Below are 20817 nucleotides of genomic sequence, written 5' to 3'. Positions count from 1 at the left end.
AAGAGCTTCTGTCCCTTCAGTATGCCATTATACACCTGAACAATCACCTGAAGTCAACCCTCACAGCAAAAAAGAAGCAAGATCCATTGACTAAGGGAAGTCTCTGACCCTAGAGTCATTCTGTGAAAGCATTCCTCTTCAGGTTTTATCAAAGATTGTTGCTCCATCTCATCTCCATTCAAGTTTCCTCTTTCTTGAAATATTCAACTCTGTTCTCTCACATTTTCTCTCAGCTATCAGGCCCTGCTCCTTCTTTTCAAAGTACTTCTTGAATTTCATTTGAATAGGAGGATTTCTACCCCTCCCCTGCCGATCCAAGGCAACAGTAGAAAGGAAAACCTCCATCCCCTCTAACTAGATATGCTGCTCATGCTATATAAGGAAGTTATATATTTTATTTATAAAATAAATAAATTTTTATTCAATTTATTTGCATGGTCCTCTCCTTTGTAATGGTTCAGTTGAGAAATGTCGTATTAATGCCAAAGTTTTGGCTTAAAATGTCTTCTTAGGAGAGAACTTTATAAGAAGCTATTTGGCAGTCCCTTCATATTTCACCAAAAGGAAGCTGATGTTCATATGCTAGAGTGTGTTAGTGTGTGTTTGTGTGTGGTATAAATAAGTATATCATACATGCCATGGGTGAAAGAAAGACTCACTCACCTCTGCTAGGGGAGGAGTTGGAGTGTTCCATTCACCACTAGCCAGGATCTCTACTCACCAGTGCCCCTGAAAATGCAACACAACAACCAACACTGAATGGACAATTTCATGACCACAACTGAGGCCTGACACAAGATTTGCTATACTCTGGTGCTGAAGGTTCTAAGAACTGTGAATCCCAAGATCCCTGTTAAGGTGTCTGCCTCAGTTCCTTCTTTGAGGAAATAGAGAAGCAGGGTTTGCCTGAATGCTCCCTCCAGACACCAAGGAAAAGGTGTTAGGGACAGCCAGCAAATACTTACCAGACCACCTTCAGGAAGGACATTTGTCATGAGATAAAACAAACAAGCTCTTTCTTCTACTTGACTTGATGAATATTTCCACTGCCCGGGGAGAAGATGGAAACTTCTCCTCATCTGTGCTTCAGGACTGGGAACACAGACAAACATTAGCACAAAGGACACACAAGCTATTGGGACTATCTTGGAGCCCAACCAAGGAGCAGATTCAGAGGCAAGGATAGGAGAGCTCCTAACAGTGTGCAGACAGTGTATCTGCAGCTCTTCAGCTCAAGTTGTGTGCCTCTGGGATGCTCCAACTACTTTGTTTACAGATTGGAGATATTTTTATCTCAACCTCCAATTAGAGGTAATTTTCTCTTCATACAAATTGTACCATCGAGTGTTTACTTCCTGGCAGCACCAAAGAGAGACCAGAGCCTCTGCAATCTCTCTCTTGTCCTGCAGGGAATCTTGCATTTTTTTTTCAGAATCCCTTCCAGGGTCAATTCCCTACTGCACAGTTTGGGGAAGAGGCAAGTTCTTCCTGATGGTCTTGGGCCCAGGGTTTGGGCTGGTAACTTGTACTGCTCCTTTCTTTCCAAGGGTGGAAGGGTATTTTTTCTACTTGCCATTGCAGAGTTTCTGGATAGCCTGTTCCAGGACTGGAAATAGTGAGTATTTGATTCTATTTCCCAGATCTCTAATGTGATGAGGATTATACCCCAAGCCTTTTTCCCCCCAGAGATTATTTAATATCATGTCTTTTAAGCAAGTAGATAAAGACTCTAGAGAGGATTCTGAAGTTTCTCTTTAATCCCTTGGAATTGTATTCCAACAAATTTAGGATTAGGAGGAGTGGATGTGTTTGGTCCTCTGTGATGATGTCAAGTCCTCAAAATACTCCATAAGACAGCAGAGATTTATTGCAGGTTGGAGGCTACTCTATCCCTACAAAGGACAGAGGACCATCTCCTGAGAATGTCTATATTCTGCACCCTTTATACTCAGAGGTCTCGCCTTATTCCCACCGTTCCTTCCAGGCAGTATTTTGTATTCTGGTCACACCTTGTTCTCTAGAATTGCACTGCCCAGTGTAGTCCAGGCCCAGCACTAGCAGATGCACAAGATAGACCCGGGAAGGGGTGGGAAATTCTACTAAGCATTAATATCTTCCTTGTGCACCTCCCCACAGCAATGGCCACCCCACTGCCACCAACCTAGAGCAAGCTGCATCAGTTTTCATTCAGAATGTGAAAATGATCTGTAGGCACCTGCCTGTATCTTCTGTCTCTAGACCTTTATTTTCAAAAATTTGAGTAGTATAGGGCCTGGAACACTGGTAAATGCTCAACAAGTATCCGTGGAATGAATGTCAATAAGACTCCTGCATCCTACGGGGGTACCTGGGTGGCTCAGTGGGTTAAAGCCTCTGACTTCAGCTCAGGTCATGGTCTCAGGGTCCTGGGATCAAGCCCCGCATCCATCGGGCTGTCTGCTCATCAGGGAGCCTGCTTCCCTTCCTTTCTCTCTGCCTGACTCTCTGCCTACTTGTGATCTCTGTCTGTCAAATAAATAAATAAAATCTTAAAAAAAAAAAAAGCACTCCTGCATCCTACCAAACCAACAGCAGCTCATAGTGTTCTACTTAATATTCTTAAGTGGATCCATATTATTCTCAGAATCCAGTTAAAATCCTTTCTATAACTAAAAAAGTCATAGCTGAAATAAACAAGTCCTTTGGTCATGAGCAACAAGACAACATCTCGTATTACAGCCTCATCAATGTTCTTGAATCTAGTTACACTGAGTCATTTGAACTTCCTATGACTTGTCATGCTCTCTTGAACTCCTGGAGTTACCCATGGGGTCCCTTTGGCCTGCATCACCTCTCCTCCTACTTGCTCAGTTTTCTAGCTGTATCATGTCTTTGAGGAACCACTCCAAGCTTTGCATCTTCATGGGAGAATTTCTTGATACCATCGTTCCTCCAGGATGATTGAGGTGGCCCTCCTCCCATAATACACTATGCATTCATATATTTTACACTTCATCACACCATATTCTGTCATATTTTCTCTGCAGTTGTTTTCAGAGTTCTAGAGTTTAATAGTTTTCAACCTTCCTTCTTTTCTAACATATGCCTTTGAGACCATAATTTTGTTCTAAATACTTCATTAGCTGCATCCCACAAAGTATGCTATATATTGTCTTCATTGTCACTCAGTTCCAAGTATATTCTTATTCTTATGTGATTTTTACTTGATCATTCATCATTTAGAAGTCTCTTTATTAATTTCTCAATATCTGGGAGCTGGGGACCATGTGGCCATGACTGCCTTCTAGTTTTATTGCACTATGGCCAGAGAATAAGATTTGTGTGAAATCAGTGCTTCCTATTCTTTGAGACTGACTTTGCAGCTTAATGAGGGCTAGTTGTTTTAAATGCTTCCTGCATGCTTAAAAAATGTATTCTTTAATGGTTAGGTATAGAGCTTTAAATATATATATATATATATCCAGGGATGCTTGGGTGGCTCAGTCAGTTAAACATCTGCCTTTGGCTCAGGTCGTGATCCTGGGGTCCTGGAATCGAGTCCCACATCAAGCTCCACTTTGGGCTCCTTGCCCAACAGGAAGCCTGCTTCTTCCTTTCCCTCTGTCTGCCTCTCTGCCTGCTTGTGCTCTCTCTCTCTGTCAAATAAATAAATAAAATCTTAAAAAAAAAAGAGAGAAAGAAAAAGAAAAATATACTTACATAAGTGTCACAATGACATGTGTTACAGAATCTCCTTTAAAGATTTTCAGAATAAAATAATATCCCTCTGTTGGGACACCTAGCTGGCTCAGTCAGTGGAGCGTGTGATTTCGATCTCGGGGTCATGAGTTTGAGTTCCATGTTGGGTGTAGAGATTAGAAAGGAAGGAAGGAAGGAAGGAAGAGAGAAAGGTGTAGGGAGGGAAAGAAGGAAAGGAAAGAAAAAGAAAAAAGAAAGAAAAGAATATCCTCGTGCTTGGAATGATTGAGAAGATCTTCCTAGAGATGTAGAAACAACTGTATAATCTTGATAATCACTTTCCATCATTTATCCATCCAGCACACATTTTATTGTGTTTGTGCCTGCTACAACTTAGGAACCAGAGACAATGTGGACATAATTTCTTTCTTCATGGAGCCCACAGTTAAGTGGGGGAGACAGGAGCAAAAATAATTATGCCTTAAGGGTCTAGTAACTCACAGAAACGAGTTAATGTGGATATCTACTGCTTTACTGCATCATGCAGGGAAATTCTGAATAAAGTGTAACAGAAAAATTAAAATGCATATTAAGCTTGAAGTAAAGAAAGAAATTCTCAAGTGATAGAAACAAGGAAGGAATTTAAAGCCAAAAGAGTAAGTTTGCAAACCAGAGCCATGGTGATGTGAACAGGAGGAGAAGGGAGCCCTAGAACTGAGGTAGCAGTTTAACACCCATGTGTGTTAGGGCAAGCACCCTAGGACCCACTGAAAGCAGGGCTGTAGAACTGAAATCCTGCTCCCTCAGGGGAAGATGGATAGGAAAAACATCTCCATCCATCAGTTTCTTTTTTTTTTTTTAAGATTTTATTTGTTTATTTGACAGACAGAGATCACAAGTAGGCAGAGAGGCAGGCAGAGAGAGAGGGGGAAGCAGGCTCCCCACCGAGCAGAGAGCCTGATGCGGGGCCCGATCCCAGGACCCCGGGATCATGACCCGAGCCGAAGGCAGAGGCTTCAACCCACTGAGCCACCCAGGCACCTCCATCCATCAGTTTCTGACCTAGGCCCTAGGGAAGAAAGAAAACAGTGTCCCGTGAGAAATTCAAATTTCCAAACTTGTGTCACATTCTGGCATGGAATGTGAATTTAACTTTATCTCATTGGGTCCCCAAGCCCAAAAATTAATGTAAAACCTTTTCCTTGGGACGCCTGGGTGGCTCAGTTGGTTAAGCAGCTGCCTTCGGCTCAGGTCATGATCCCAGCGTCCTGGGATCGAGTCCCGCATCAGGCTCCTTGCTCTGCGGGGAGCCTGCTTCTCCCTCTGCCTCTGCCTGCCATTCTGTCTGCCTGTGCTCGCTCTCTCTCCCTCTCTCTCTGACAAATAAATAAAATCTTTTAAAAAAATAAAAAAATAAAACCTTTTCCTTTCCTTTTCCTTTTTTGTTACGTCATGGAAGAAACCTTTGAGTCAACCAGTAGAGGCTAATGCACAAACTTCCTAGCATGTCCTGAGAACATAAAGGGTCCCCACAGAATAAAATAATCTCTGATGAAAACTTTGACAGTAAGTTTACAAGCCCCAGGAGGAAATAACTTGCCATAGGCAGAATCAGCACACATAACAAGTGGGAGAATAAGCACCTCCAAATCTTAAGACAATGAAATAATCCAAAAGAGATAATAAAATAAGTAGACGTAAAAATTTAGAGAGAAAAATGGACTAGATAACGCAGAGAAATAAAAGGGTACTAGAAAAGAATAAGCAAGGACCACACAGAATTTCTTTAAAAAAAGAAAAAGAAAGAAATATTTAGGAAAGAAAAAAACTTCAGTGGTTGAATTAACAGTTAACTGAAAAAAATAGTGAAATCAAAGATTGATTTTAGGAAATTCCCAAAGATGAGGCACAGAGAAGTAAAGACATGAAAATGTGGAACAGGGTGTTAAGAGATATGCAAAACAGAATGAAGTTGTGTAGGAATGAAGTGATAACAGGGATAAGGCAGTCATTGAAGAGGTAATGACTGAGAATGTTTTAGAATTGATGAAGGTCAAAAATCCCTAGTTTGAAGAATCCCTCCCAAACATAACCTCCCAGGAGGAAGAGAGATCTCATTTTGTTTAGTTACCCCTAGCCACATGTCAGAGTGAAATATTAGAACCCCAAACTAAAAGAAAAATCTCAACACTAGTTATGTTGAAAAGGTAGGCTATTTAATAGGAAAAAGCAATAATGATAGTACAGGCTGGAACAAAATGGAATCCTTGCTTCAAAGTGCTGCGGGAAATGGGAAATCAATCCAGGATTCTATACACAGCTCAATTATAAAACAGAGCAAATCCTTAATCACAAGGCACTCATTTGGAGCTCACAATATACCTTGCTCTATCCTAGCCACTGTCAGAAATTCATCTTTATCCTCTTCCTTTCTTTCCTTCCCCTATCCTCTCCCATTCCCCCATTTTCCCTCCTTTTCTTCTTTCACTTTTCCTTTCTTTTTTGTGTGCATGGAATAAATCAGCCACCATCTTCCACATCCAGGCTGGACTGGGGAGCAAGTTCCCCCAGACTAGGCTATTGAATAGTCCTTGTTCAGTTCCTTCCAGTTCTCTAGGATTTATTTTCCCAATTTTTTTCATGGGAATTATGTATCTCCTGTCCTCCAGGGTTTCTGTGATTATTTAAGTGAAACAGCAGACACAAAAGCATTTAGGAAGAAGGAAAGCAAATGGTACACATGCAGAGGATTAGTACTCTCTTTAAGGAGGTAGAGAAAGTTTTCCAGCCACTTTGTCCTCCTCTTCTCCTCTGGGCTGACTGGCTAATCTCATGTCAGAGTCTCTCCTGCAGCCAGCATCGATGGCTCGCTCCACCAGTGCCTGAGATGCTAGGTTGGGTGAAGCCTCCTCCTCCCTGAATACGGAAGGCTGACTGGTTTCCTATGCAGGGCTGAAAAGTATTAACTGTAGCAAGGAGGATTAGCCATATGTCACTTAATTCCTGTTAATCAGGATTGAGGGGAGCTTGTGCTTGTAAGTTACAGATGAGCCAGCCGCCATCCGGGGGCCCTGCTAGGCTGGTGCTCAAATAGGCACAGTGGGCACCAGACAGCAGAACTCACAGACCCTGGCTGAGCCATTCCCACCCGCCCTCATTTCCTTTGCCTTCAAGGTCTCTCCTTGTCCATTTTCTCCCCGCTCGCTTGTTAGATTGATTCCCTTTCCTCTCGTTTATTATTATTCCTACTCTTCCACTTCTAAGTTAACATTCCTTGTTTATCTTCCTTTGCTCCTGTTTTCTCTTAAAAGAAAAAAGACTTAATCTTATGCCTTCTTTTAAAAATTCAGCTGAGTAAATTTGAATATTTAATTGGTTTTATTAAGCAAATCACAAATCAGGCAGTATCCCATCCAGCAAATAGAGAGATGCTCCAGAGATTTGTACAAAGTAGAAGGTTTTCATAGGAAGGAGAGTGGGGCAAGAAGTTATTAGCAAAAGACAAGAAAGGTTTGTTTCAGGCTGGAATATCTTTTTTGTGAAGAAGGGAACAACAGGGTTTTATTGTGCGGATTACTTTACCAGTGCTAATCAGGAAATTTCAGATTGACTGTTAAAAGTCACATTCCTGGGAGAGTTGAAACTGTAATTAAGTCTTGGTTTGCTGTTGTGAGGGCGAATGGCTCTATTTTGGGTTTGTTTCTTTCTTAATGATTGCCCTTTTTGATCAGATTCTCAGCCTGAGAGGTGTGATAAAAATTTAAGGCACTAGCGCCACTCTCAGCTACTGCTCTGTAGTTATCATGGTTTTTGACTGATCCTCTGTGTGATATTCACAGGTCAGGATGTTTTTGCTTAATCCCTGTGATACTCTCAGATCACAACTCCAGGCTCACCATCTTTAAGTCAGTCATGCTCTTTGCTTCTCCTCCAAAATGTTCCAGTCTTGAGGAGCTCATCTGCTTGGTAGTTAGGAGCTGTGAACATGCATTTAAGGCTCTTGAGAAGATACAGCACACCAGGGAGATTATAGGCAGGATAATTCCCAATGTTTGGAGTGCACTTTGAAGCCATTGTCCCCAAAACCCACAGCAATCAAAATCAAATAAATAAAAAACAAAACAAAAAACCACACACACACACACACACACACACACACACACACACACACAATCAAAGAAGTCAAAGAAAGATCCTGTTAGAGGAGTTACCCCTTCAAGCAAAAAGGCTTGCTCAGTGGCATTATGTAACTGAGTTTCAACCTCCTCATAAGTGTTGATTGAGGGGAAGCAGATGACCATAGTAGAGCTTCCAACTTGCTCAGCTAAAAGATAACCAGGGGCTACCCTATTCTCCAGAACAACTTTGGCCAGAGTCTAAGGAACTTTTTGGTTCACTACTGCTTCAGCAGCAGATTCTCCAATGACTTAAAGAATGAAGGAGAAGTTCCTTACCAAAGCCTCATCTACATTTATTCTTAGCCAAGGAAGGAGGGACCTGCCAAAGGTGTGAATCCTGAATTATGAAAGACTCCTGGCAGGTCTTTTCTAACTTAACAATGTAAATTCAGAAGCCTTTATTAATGCAACGTATTATTTGCTTTGTGAAAAGTTAGGGACATGTTTAGATTTTCTTCTAGCCTGAAATAAAAGGTTGTTCTAAATTCCAGAGTTTACAGTGGTTTAGGAGATACGAACAAAGGCATTATCTTTCCAAGCCAGCGTCAGAGTAAAGAAAAGGGAAAGGAAGGGGCATCTGGATGGCTCAGTTAGTTAAGTACCTGCCTTCAGCTCAGGTCATGATCTCAGGGTCCTGGGATCAAGTCCCACATCAGGCTCCTTGCTCAGAGGGGAGTCTGCTTCTCCCTCTTCCTCTGCCCCAGAACTATTCTTGCTCGTACTCGCTCTCTCAAATAAATAAATAAATAAATAAATAAGCAAAATCCGAAAAAAAAAAAAAAAGAAAAGAAAAAGAAAAAGAAAGAAAGAAAGAAAAGAAAAGGGAAAGGAGAAAGGATTTTAGGCTTAAAGTATGAAGTCTTGATGTATCATCTTTGCTGAAAGCAATTTGCCCCAATGCCAACTATTTCTCTTCCTTCTCAATTTGATTCAGAGATCTCCATTGTCTGCACAGAATCAGCTGTTAGGTAGAGCCTTCTTTAGCTGTGAGATGTGTACCTAAGGTTTAATACCTTCTAATTTTGCAGCAATGGGCAGTACTCAATGATGTGGGAAACAAAGCCAGAAAAAAAATTATTTAATTTCCTTACTACCTACAGCCCATTGACAAATTCTTGAAATAGAGTGACATTCCTCTAGAGACTCAACTGCCTCAATGTTAATACTTTGCTAAAGGCAGAAGACAATCCTAGCCTGACCACCTCCCCCGCCCCCAGGAATCCTGTAAGTCTACTTTAACATATAAAACTTCCTTTAGAAAATTTCTTTATCTCTAAACCCCCCAAGATACTTGTTGGCAATCATCCCCCAAGCATATGGCCCTCCAGTACACATCTGAAGTGTCTCGTGACTAAGGTTTATTGGATGGTAATAAATGACCTTTTCCCAACAATAGCTAACTCCCTCAAGGTCCTGGAAAACTTGCTTCCAATATTCCTCAGAGACTTATGCTATTCCTAACCTCCCCCCCACCGACTTGAAAATATACAATGGGCCACTCCTCATGACCCCAGTGCAGCTCTTTCTACACATGGGTCCTGTCCCCATGCTTTAATAAAATCATCTTTGCAGTAAAGACGGCTCAAGAATTCTTTCTTGGCTATCGGGTTTGAATCCTAACATTCTTTCCTATGTCAGTCAGGGGTACCTGGTGAAGTTCCTTCCAATGGGGCTTATGGGCTAACTTTTCTGATAATGTTTCCAGAAAACCCAGTCACAAGGCTCTAGATGGTGACCAATAGGATCCTTTGAATTGGGATCTGGGAAGTCTTCTTTAGCCTGTTGATGACAAGCTTGAGCATCGGACATTAGAGCCTCACAGTAGCTGCCCAGACTAGCATGAGACAAGTGATCAGCAGAAGGTTGTATACAAATAGATACTGGTCTGCCAGTGACTATCTCATGTAGAATGAGTTTATGTTTCCCAGAGTGGGAACTGCACACATCTGGGAAGACCAGAGTCAACACGTTAAGCCTCAGAAGTCCAGTAGTTGCCGCAGGTTTAAAAATTTTAAGTTTGAGCATCCTGCTAGCTCTCTTGAATTTGCCTGATGGTTGAGAGTAATAGGGACAGTGATAAACACAGAGTTTGCAAGGCTTTCATTAAGGCTTATATGATTTATCCAGCAAAATGGGTGTGTTGATCACTGGAGATCATGGTAGGTATACCCCAAGTGGGAAACACATTTTCAAACAGTTTCTTTGTCACTATGAGGGCATCGGTCTTGTGGCAGGGGAAAGTTTCAACCACATGGAAAACACACACACACACACACACACACACACACACACACTAACAAGAACATATTGACAACCTATACTAAGTGACATTTGAATGAAATCTCACTACAGATGTTCAAAGGATCCAGAGGGAGGTCTGAGGCCTCTGGGGACATAAATACTTTTTCCAGGATAATGGACCTAACAGGTCAGACTGCTGGTAAACTGTTTTTGCAATTTTGTAGAAGTATCCCCACCAATGTCAATTCATAATTTCAGTAGTCTTGATTGCAAAGGTGAGTGAACAAATGAAAAAATCAAACAATTAGATTTGACAGGGAGTCAAAAAGAACCAAGCCGCCGTCTTGGGTTTACCACAGCTCCAACTATTTGTTTAATTTATAGCTATTATTTTTTAAAAGATTTTATTATTTATTTATTTATTTATTTAAGAAAGAGTGAGTAAGAGAGAACAAGAGAGCTAGTGGGGGAGGAGCAGAGGGAGAGAGACAAGTAGACTCAGCACTGTGTAGGGAGCCGGACATGGGGCTTGATCTCATGACCTTGTGATCATCACCTGAGCTGAAATCAAGAGTCAGACACTTAACGACTTGAGCTCCCCAGGAGCCCCATACAGATATTTTTAAAAAAGATTTTGTTTTTAAGTAGGCTCTATACCCAACACAGGGCCCTAATCCACAACCCCAAGATCCAGAGTTGCAAGCTCCCCCAACCGAGCCAGCCACACACCCCAATTTGCAGAATTATTTACTCACTGTAATTTTCTGATTCAGGAGCAGACTGTAGTCATGCTGCAAGGACATCAGGATGGCAAAAAGTCTGACAGTGAGGGGTCATTTTTTTTGCAGAAGCAGAATGGACTTCATCCACATATGCCACAATCTTTTTCCCTTCACTTCCTTTGTGCAACATTTAGCTGGGAGAGATCTATACGTTCTGACCCTGTCTTGGATTAAAGGATGACAGGATAGTGACAGGAGCCCTGGGACCCTGAGGTGGCTCAGATGGAAATTCCAAGAACCATAGACCTGTTCATCTGAGCCGTGGTTTTCCACTTTACAGATTCTGTTACTGCTGCTTTTGCATGAAAGACAGTTTGAGGCATTTCCCTCATACTCAGGCTTTGTCCTTTTAATGTGAGCCTCAGTTTTGATGACAGCAATTTTAGAAGGTAAGAGAATAGCAGTAACACCACACCAAATGTTGCTCATTTTTAATTGGGACCCCAGAGGACAAAACACATTTTAAGATAATAACTAGAATTATAAGTGATAACATCATAGCAGAACATATAAAATTTCTAGGAGTTTTATATAATTTGTAGAACCTGTACAAATACACCATAAAGAAAGCTTAGTATTACTTCTGATGGGAAAAACCTTCCCACATAATTTAACCTAGCAAGTAAACCTAATTAGTTTAACAAACCCTCTGGAATATTCCAGAGCCCCTCTAAAAAAAATCCAAAACTTTATTCTGGGTAGAGTAGAGCATTTGACTGCAGAACTTTCTTCTGGGTCAAAAAAACTTTATTTAGTTTATTAAAAAAAATAAATTAATTAATCAAAAAAACACTTCATTTAGAATTTGATTTTGAGATATATAGATAGATAGATAGATAGATAGATAGTACTTGGTTACACAGAATCACAGATTTTTTGAAACTTAATACATCATTATCTATTAACAAAACTTCTTTCTTTTAAAAGATTTTATTTATTTATTTGTCAGAGAGAGAGAGAGAGCACAAGTAGGCAGAGTGGCAGGCAGAGGCAGAGAGAGAAGCAGGCTCCCCACTAAACAAGGAGCCCGATGTGGGACTCCATCCCAAGACCCTGGGATCATGACCTGACCTAAAATAAAGGCAGCCGCTTAACTGACTGAGCCATCCAGGCATCCCAACAGAACTTACTTCTTTTCATGTTAAGACAATTCTGTTTTTCTAAGTAATGAAAGACCTATTATTTTGATAAAACACAGAATCTTTGTTTTCTAGGCAGATCACTTAAATAAGGTAAAGAAACTTTCACAATCTGTTATCAAAAATAGACCAAAACCCCAAAGAGAAAACCAAATTCTAATTTTGCACCAGCTTACCTTTTTAAATATTAAATTACATTTGATGTAGAGAACAAAGGCAAAAGAAAAAAAATTAAACTTCCTTATAACTCACAGCCCTTTGACAAATACCAGAGACAGGCAGGGTGACCTTCCTCCAGGAACTCAACTGCTTCAATGTTAACACTTTGCTAGAGGCAAAAGGCAGCCTTAGCTTGACATTAGCCAGAACTCCAGGATCCTGTAAAAATCCCTTTGGAAACTTCCTTCATCTCTAACCCCCAAGATATATGTTGGCAACCATCCTCTAAGCATATATCCCACTGATATACATCTGAAGGGTCTCATGAGTAAGGTTTCACTAGACAGTGGTAATGACTTTGTCCTGACAGTGGCTAGCCCCTTCAAGGTCCTGGAAACCTTGTTTCAAAATCCTTAGAGACTTAGGCTATTCCTAACCCCTTCCCAACTTGAAAGTACATAACCAGCCACTCCTCATAACCCCAGTGCAGTCCACAGGTCCTGTCCCCATGCTTTAATAAAACTACCTTTTTTTTCTTTTTTTGCCCTGAAGACATCTCAAGAATTCTTTCTTGACAGTCTGCTCTTGGACCCCAATATTTCACATCACCTTTTTAAGTTATTTTTTTCCAATTCTAGTATAAGTAATATGCCTTTCTCTATTAGTTTCAGGTATCCAATATAATGATTCAACAGTTCTATACATTGGTGTATGCTCATCATGAAGTATACCCTTAATCCCCTTCACTCACCTCCACTATGGCACCAGCTTACTTTTGATGTTAAAACTTATTCATTCCCATCTTAGTTCAGAGTACACATAAAATTCCTTTCTAAAGATTCCTTTATCACAAATTTTCTATAACTTTATCTTTCCTCAAAAATACATCTCCATTCCTCATACCTTCTTTTACCAAAACACACGTTTTACTTTCCTTGCATGCAGAGAAATAATAAATTTCTAGCAGGATTAATTACATATATTAATTAGAATTCTCCACCCTTAGAAGCCTTAATTTCTAGTGAAACCTCAGAGGTAGGCAATTGTAAACTATGTTAGCACTCTGTAGTTGGATACACTTACAAATACTATTCATAATTTCTAGAAACATATGTTTTCTCATAGTAAATTTCTCAGCATGGCACAAAACGTGTTTACTAATAGGCCCAAATATCTTCAGTTCCTCTATAATGGGAAGACAAAGTAAATTAATTTATGTCCAGTAATTAATATTTCAGTATTTTATCTTATTTGGTAATGATCTAAATCTTCAACCAATTTCCATTATGCGATATAATGTAGCAAAACTCTGAAGTTTCAAGTTACTAGAGATTTAGGAATCTATTTTTAAGTGCACATACCATAAAATGTAATTGTTAGTAAAAAAATTTATCTATAAACTTCTATTCACTTATATTTAGGTCATTTGCTTCCAACAGTTATATTTCGATTACCCATGAAAAATTCACAAGACATTAGACAAAATCAGCTGTCATTCCAACTTATTTTTTGCTGACAGTTTTGCAACAGAGATAACATTTAACTAGTAAAATTTAACTAGTAAACTCAGGTAGAATAAAAGTTGCTTATCTGTGACGTGGGAAACAAAGGCAGAAGGAAAATTATTACATTTCCTTACTACCTACAGCCCACTGACAAGTCCTTGAAATAGGCAGAGTGACATTCCTCTAGGGACACAACTGCCTCAATGTTAATACTTTGCTAAAGGCAAAAGGCAATCTTAGACCAACCCCAGTATATAAAAATTCCTTTGGAAACTTCCTTTATTTCTACCCCCACCCCCAAGATACATGTTTGCAATCATCCCTTAAGCATATGACCCACCAATACACATCTGAAGGGTCTCATAACTGAGTTTTTACTAAACAGTAATAAATGACCTTTTCCAACAGTAGCTGGACTCCTGGAAACCTTGTTTTCCAAAATACCTGGGAGACTTACACTATCCCTAACCATCCCCAACTTGAAGGTAGATAATGCGCCACTCCTCATGACCCCAGTGCAACTCTTTCTGACTGTGGATCCTGTCCCTGTGCTTTAATAAAACCACCTTTTTGCACTGAAGATGTCTCAAGAATTCTTTCTTGGTTGGTCTCCCCCTCCAATTTCCCCCAATTCACTTTTCCTTTCCTTCTAACGTCCTCCATGTTATTTCTTATGTTCCACAAGTAAGTGACTGTGGACTCTGAGAAACACACTGAGGGTTTAAGTGGGGAGGGAGGTCGGGGGATGGGTGAGCTTGGTGGTGTGTATTAAGGAGGTCTCATATTACATGGAGCACAGGGTGTTGTACATAAACAATGAATCTTGGAACACTGCATCAAAAACTAATGATGTATTTTATGGTGACTAATATAACACAATAAAAAAAAACAAAAAGAATTCTTTCTTGGCCATTGGCTTTGACCCCTAATGTCTTACATTTGCATTACATTCAGTGTTGAGAACTTCAAAGAGATGTCTGTTTTAATGAAATCAATAAACTTAAACTAGCTTTTAGTTGCCAAAGAGTATCTCAGCTCATGTGAATTTGAAAAGCATTTGGGTTATTTTTTTAAGATTTTATTTATTTATTTATTTATTTGAGAGAGGCAGGGGAAGGAGAAGAGGGAGAGGAACAAGCAGACTCCTGCTGAGTGTGGAGCCTGATGCAGGGCTCCATCTCACAACCCTGGGATCATAACATGCACCAAAATCAAAAGTTGGATCCTTATCTGACCGAGTCACCCAGGTGCCCCAAAATTTGAGTTATTTTATATCTTTCTGAGAGTTTTAGAATGGCCCATCCTTAGAAGCTCTTGCCTTCAAACCAACTAAATAGAGTTCTTTCACAAATTAATTTTAGCAATACCATCTGGAAATCAAAAAATATCTCATGTTTACTATGTGCACATGCACACATACACACACACAGATACAAAGATCTTTTAGCTTTTGTTTTTACTAATATTTGTGGAGAGAACATTTTAGGCCCAATTTCCAAATACTTCACCCTCTCTCTCTTTAGCCTTCTGATTAGAAACTTCTCCCTAAAGTTTGCATTTCAAAGAATGGCTCTTTGGTCCTAGAGATGGGGATGAAAATTTGTATCACAAAAGCACAGATTAAATGTAGAACAATCCTGTTCCCAATGTCTTGATCTTTTCAAGCATTTTGAAAGGAATAGGTGAAATTTAGGGGATTGGCAAAACTGGCAGGGCAGGTGAACTTTGAACTACTAGAGCCACACCTTTGGCCTGGCAGAGATTTATAAGACGAAAGCATCTATTTTCAATTCCCCAAAGAAAAGGGTTGTAGCTTTTGTTTTAGGTACATTTTTCCCCTTTAATTTTTCATTAGCCTTTCGTAATGAATCATCCAATGAAGATATGTTGAAATTTTGAAAGGTTTCTGCATACTAACTAAAATAAGCATCCTATTCTATTTGTTTGATTTGAAAGCCCTTGCTTCTAAGTGCACTTTTAAAATGATCTTATCTAGGGGCACTTGGGTGGCTCAGTCGGTTAAGTGTTTGCCTTCAACTCAGGTTATAATCCCAGGGTCCTGGAGTCGAGTTCTACATCGGGCCCCCTGCAAACCCGGAGCCTGTTTCTCCCTCTCCCTCTGCTACTCCTCCTGTTTGTCCTCTCCTGCTCTCTGTCAAATAAATAAAATCTTTAAAAACAATGATCATATCTATTTAGAGTGTTCCTCATAATAGCCATTGGAATCCCAGGGTTTTTTTTTAGTAAAATTCCATCTTGCTAGATCATCTTCAACTTATGGAAATACAGTTCTTATACATAAAGTGAGTACGTGTGCTGGAAGATGACATGCTCAATTCTGTGGAAATAAAGAATCCCATCTCTTTTAGCTAGGCCTTTCACTGTCTTGGAGTCACGGTAATAATCTGAGGAATGGGGAGCAGACTGACCCTGCAGGCCCCAAAGAGTGGGGACTTTGGGCTGATTCTAAACAAATGCAGAACCGCAGCTGTTGCCAGTGATTCCTAATGTGGAATCTGGGGAGGATGCCAAACACGCGGGAATTGCAGACTAAATCATCAGAATTCCCATTGTGGAATCCAGAGACAGAGCTAAGGTCTGGGGTTTTGCTTCTGGAGAACTGCAGTTTGAAAGGCTAGGGCCTTGGCTCCAGGCAGAACTGTCAGTCAGCCAGCTCAAGTTGACCTTCCCTGTAAAGGAAAGCCAGTTAGATTGGGAGTTCACTGCAAAGAAAACAAAGCTTAGAACTGACAGAAACTTAACCATGACCCTTAGAAATGGTGAGAAAGACCATGAACTCAAAAGGGTTTCTGGGCTTCCTGCCTGTTTATCTGGTTGTTTCCAAATACCATCAGATGTTTGCTTCAGATCCCACCACTGCCACCAAATTTGTTAAAAAAAAAAAATCATCTAAGTTTGAAGATCTCATTGGCTTTATTAAGCAATTTATAAATTGAGCAGCATCCCATCTAGGCAATGGAGAGATGGTCTGAGGAGTCATACAAATTCAAAGGTTTTTATGGAAAGGAGGGTAGGGCAAATAAGTTACCAGCAAAAGGAAAGAATGGATTATTTCAGGCCAGGACATCTTTTTTTGTGAAGAAAGGTTTTTATCAAGCAGATGACTTCACTAGTGCTGATCAGGAAGTTTCAGATGGACTGTTAAGGTCACATTCCTAGGACAGGTGGGAACTAATTATGTCTTGGATTGCTGCTGCTGGGTGGGGGGCATATGACTCTATTTGGGGGCCTATTCTTTCTTTTTTAACAGTCTGTACTGTTTCACAGTTCCTTAACTTCTGCCTCTCTGGCTTTCTCCTTTCCTCCTCCCCTCCTTGTTCTCTATTTTTTTACATACACACCCTCACACACACAAATCCATACACTTAATCTCTCTTTCCTGCAACCGTAAATACCCTGACCCTTGGTTGACCTGAGAAAGGCAAGTTCAAAGGTCTGAGGCAAAACTTCCTGGCTCCTACTGAGACTGGGGAAGCTACCTCACACTTTGCTGACACCCCACCCCCCACCGCCACCCCAACACACACAAACCCAAATCAAAAGTTTCCTCTCCTTATGTAATTTTTGTCCTCATAGCTGGGGAGACTTTGCAGTCAGACTCTTTGATAAGCTCTCCTCTGTTTCTCCTCCTCCGCCTCCATCTCCCGAGCTGAGCTCTGAACCAGTATGTGTAAGTTGGAAACAAACTTCCCACTACAAGGCCAAATTGTGCTAACCCTCACCCTGCAAGGGTATTGTTATTCTGGTCTCCTCATTACACTGTGTACCACCTTGGGGGGTATGTATGTGTGCTTTTGCCTTTCTGGGTGGAGAAATACATATATAACTTTCCATGTGGGATCCTTGTATGAGCAGATGTGGAGAGAAGATGGTAGTGGTATGTGTGGAATGCATGGAAGATGGATATGTGTGCATCTGTGCGTGCATAGATGTTTCTCTCAGCAGTACTTTGCAGAAAGATATCGAGGGACGTCTGGAAAAGGACATTCATAGAAATGCATGTTTAGCCACAGATATAAACTGAACTAAGAGAAATAATTGACTTGTATGGTTTATGTGTAAGGTGAGTTTTGGATGGATAATAGAAAGGAAACTCTTCTGTACTTCTTAGAAGTATCCAGACACTCTCTTAAAATGTCCAATTCTGGGGCATAAGCAAATGTCCAGGGCACAGTGTCCCTCCAGGGACTGGCTTTATTTCCAAAAAGTTTGTTAGACTAAAAAGAAAGCATCTTCGACCCTGCCAACCAGTCTCTCAAACCTCAAGGACACGGACACACCCCACACTCCATCCCATCTTACAGCAGGATACAAATCTGATGGCCCTCAGGGGCTCCCTGTCCTGCTCTTGGTCACAGATGGCTTGTAAAAGGAATAGAGGAGAGCAAACAGCAAACACTGTATCTGTGAGTCTTCCCCCACATTTCTGGGTCCCGCTGCCAGCCCTGATGTGCAGCCTTCCTAGGAGAGAAGAATCCCCTGTGAACCGCCACGCCGGCTGAGGCAGGAATGCAGATCTGCTTCCAGCCTGGGCAAACCCTTCCGTCAGCCTCTCGGCACCACCTTGTGGCTGGTTCTTACTATTACAATTCCTTACCGCAACCAAGCCCGCCCTTTAATGCCAATTCCCAGCTTCAGATGCTGAGCTGTTTGGTGTTGTGCTTGACTGTTCAAAGGGAATTCTAGGTACAGTGTCTCCGTATTTTGAGAGCATGCAGTCATAAACACTCATGTGGACTCGAGCATAGAACTGGCGCTGTACCTAAAGCAAAAAAGTGTTAACCCTAAAGACCACAGGTCGGGTCTAGCGGGAGCAAGAAGAAAGGACACTAGCTATAGGAATTCCAGATGCTTCAAACTGCGCTGGGCAAGGGCCAAAGTGAGAACCTAACCCAGTCTGTTAGGGTGACTCTTCTACCTTCTTTAAGAAAATCTACATATTCATCTAAAAAGGTGGGAGTAAGAGCAGCCGGGATTACTAGCCTGGGGTCTGCTTGCTCTGCAGTGAGAGCCCCATCTACAAGGGGACAGAGGAGTCAGCCACGGTGTTCCCCCCCACAGAGAGGGGCCTGAGTCATGGCAAGGGAGAAACCTGAATGCCTAGGACCTGCAGAAGGAGTCTTGAAGTTGAATCCAGAAGACATGCCTTCTACTAACTGTGACTGTGAATTTGAGTGAATTGATTGAATTGCCCAGCTTAGCTTTAAATTTAAGAATTGTCCCTTATTATAAGACCTTGACCTATGTTTAAGCTGTATCTACCATTGCTTCATCTTACAAGCTTTAGTCAAACTGGTATATTATCAGTCACCCAAACAGACATCACTAGTGCTTAAGCTTTGCTAATACCATTAGTTTTGCTTGGAATGCCTTCTCCACCCCATCTGTGCTTCTAAATTCTTTTTTATTTTTCCTAAAGATTTTATTTATTTATTTGACAGAGAGAGAGAGAGAGACAGCGAGAGAGGAAACACAAGCAGGGGAAGTGGGAGAGGGAGAGCAGGTTTCCCGCGGAGCAGGGAACACATTGCGGGGCCTGATCCCAGGACCCTGGGATCATGACCTGAGCTGAAGGCAGAGGCTTAACCGACTGAGCCACCTGGGCACCCCTGTGCTTCTAAATTCTATTCATTCCCAAGATAAACCCAAATTCCACTTCTTCCTCAGAGCTTTTCTGATTTACCCAATGGGATAGTTCACCTCACCCTTTCTTAAATTCTCCTTAGGGCTCCATGGGTCCTTTTCTTGGGTCCCTCATACTGGTAATTTTTAGCTTTATTTACTGGTAATTTTTAGCTTTATTTATATCCTCCATTCGTTGGTGGATACTACAATTAATTCATCTTCATATAGCATGCTTAACACTATACTTTGGCCATATTACTGTTGAACAGACCCCTTATTGAATGAAATGGGATTTCCTTCTTTTTTGTATCTCAACCTAGGTAAGGTTTCTCCCAATAAGTGTCCATGAACACCCCGCCCCCGTGGGAACAGGTGTCCTTCCTGTCATGGCACCTATCATACTGTAGTGACTTCCCTTTCACCTGCCTCTCTCACACTCGATGATAAGCTACTTGAGAAGAGGGTACATCTATTAGGACCCCACTGCTTGCACCATATGTACAAATAGTAGGAATTCAATAACTATGTGATGAGTGGATAGATATGAATGTGTGAGTAGATGCATGGAAATAGGGAGGGAGAGAAGTTAAACATGACCTTTAGGTTTCCTTTAAGTTCTAATATTTTATGATTTCAAAGCTTTGAGCTCTGTTTTGAGGGCAGGTAGTCCAAGTTTTTGGGAAACAATGCAGTGACCATAGTAGGGTTGGTCAGTGGTGATTTTCCTTTGAATGGACTTTGTTTCTGTGGGAGAGCTGGCCTCCTCGTTCTATGGAGAATGTTATGTTCCCTGGGCTCAGCCTGGCCCAGAACTTGACAAGATCTCTGGGGCGTTCATTTTTGTCACCCAGCCCGGGTAGGAGGGTGGACGGGTAGGAGGGGAACCATTTTGGGAAAAAGTGTTGGGGAGTGTTTGTGTGTGTGATGAGTCAGGGCCATGGAGCTAGGAGCCCTAATCTCTGCTCTGCTCTCTGTGGGGGTAGTTCTCACCAGTTGCAGGGGGGTGGAGGACCACCAACTGTCTTTGGAAAGTTTTCTTAGTCATAGTTTATACCAAGTCAGCTGGAGCATTATGTAACTGGGGCTCATTCCACAGACAACAGGGTATGATGGGGTCAGAATGGCTGCTACACCTCCCACAATGGCACTCACCTATTCCAGCCCATCCCACCCACCAGCTAGGTGAAGTGTCCTTCCCTTAGGAAGTAGCACTTTGAGGGCTAAAGGCCATAACATACACTCTCACTGGAAAAAGGTTTGGGTTGTCTTCATGAGTTCCATGGGCATGCCTCAATGCCTTCTGGGGGCTGTTCCATTCTCTCCTGTAAGCTCCACAGCAGATACGGGTGGTGGGAATGAAGTACCCCAGGACTTCAGTGTGTATGTGTGAGCCAAGCAGCAGGTCATGGACAGGGCATTGACTTCTGTTCTGAGCTGTGACCCTCTCCAGTGCTGCTGCTAGAGCAGCTCTGCCTCTGCTCCCTTATGG

The 20817-nt window shown here is 41.4% G+C and overlaps 1 long non-coding RNA gene across 1 annotated transcript in view; it reads right to left on the bottom strand.

Moving 5' to 3' along the window:
- Positions 1-662: 662 nt before the first annotated feature.
- Positions 663-20817, bottom strand: part of LOC116874303 — a 34769-nt gene continuing 14614 nt past the window's right edge. The window contains exon 3 of the long non-coding RNA XR_004383965.1: positions 663-729. This is a non-coding gene — a long non-coding RNA (uncharacterized LOC116874303). The remainder of the gene's footprint in view (positions 730-20817) is intronic.

The sequence above is a fragment of the Lontra canadensis genome, unplaced genomic scaffold (assembly GCF_010015895.1).
Source record: "Lontra canadensis isolate GAN:19392208 unplaced genomic scaffold, GSC_riverotter_1.0 scaffold36, whole genome shotgun sequence".
Classification (NCBI taxonomy): Eukaryota; Metazoa; Chordata; class Mammalia; order Carnivora; family Mustelidae; genus Lontra; species Lontra canadensis.
Note: the sequence above shows the minus strand (reverse complement) of the source record. Positions and strands in the feature narration are given on the sequence as shown.